The following is a 1,134-nucleotide window of genomic DNA, read 5'->3' as shown; positions in this document are numbered from 1 at the left end:
AACCTACAACTAGTTGTCCACAGTTAGATGTACAGAAATAAATCGATAAATATTATCTTGAATCAATCCACGACCCAGTGTATACGTATCTCAGTATTGATCACAACTGAAACTATATATATTTTGGAATCAACCTCAACCCTGTATAGCTAACTCCAACATTCACATATAGAGTGTCTATGGTTGTTCCGAAATATATATAGATGTGTCGACATGATAGGTCGAAACATTGTATACGTGTCTATGGTATCTCAAGATTACATAATATACAATACAAGTTGATTAAGTTATGGTTGGAATAGATTTGTTACAAATTTTCACGTAGCTAAAATGAGAAAAATTATCCAATCTTGTTTTACCCATAACTTCTTCATTTTAAATCCGTTTTGAGTGAATCAAATTGCTATGGTTTCATATTGAACTCTATTTTATGAATCTAAACAGAAAAGGTATAGGTTTATAGTCGGAAAAATAAGTTACAAGTCGTTTTTGTAAAGGTAGTCATTTCAGTCGAAAGAACGACGTCTAGATGACCATTTTAGAAAACATACTTCCACTTTGAGTTTAACCATAATTTTTGGATATAGTTTCATGTTCATAATAAAAATCATTTTCTCAGAATAACAACTTTTAAATCAAAGTTTATCATAGTTTTTAATTAACTAACCCAAAACAGCCCGCGGTGTTACTACGACGGCGTAAATCCGGTTTTACGGTGTTTTTCGTGTCTCCAGGTTTTAAATCATTAAGTTAGCATATCATATAGATATAGAACATGTGTTTAGTTGATTTTAAAAGTCAAGTTAGAAGGATTAACTTTTGTTTGCGAACAAGTTTAGAATTAACTAAACTATGTTCTAGTGATTACAAGTTTAAACCTTCGAATAAGATAGCTTTATATGTATGAATTGAATGATGTTATGAACATCATTACTACCTTAAGTTCCTTGGATAAACCTACTGGAAAAGTGAAAAATGGATCTAGCTTCAACGGATCCTTGGATGGCTCGAAGTTCTTGAAGCAGAATCGTGACACGAAAACAAGTTCAAGTAAGATCATCACTTGAAATAAGATTGTTATAGTTATAGAAATTGAACCAAAGTTTGAATATGATTATTACCTTGTATTAGAAT

This window comes from Rutidosis leptorrhynchoides, chromosome 7 (assembly GCF_046630445.1).
Source record: "Rutidosis leptorrhynchoides isolate AG116_Rl617_1_P2 chromosome 7, CSIRO_AGI_Rlap_v1, whole genome shotgun sequence".
In the NCBI taxonomy this organism is placed as follows: Eukaryota; Viridiplantae; Streptophyta; class Magnoliopsida; order Asterales; family Asteraceae; genus Rutidosis; species Rutidosis leptorrhynchoides.
This window is presented reverse-complemented; position numbering follows the sequence as displayed.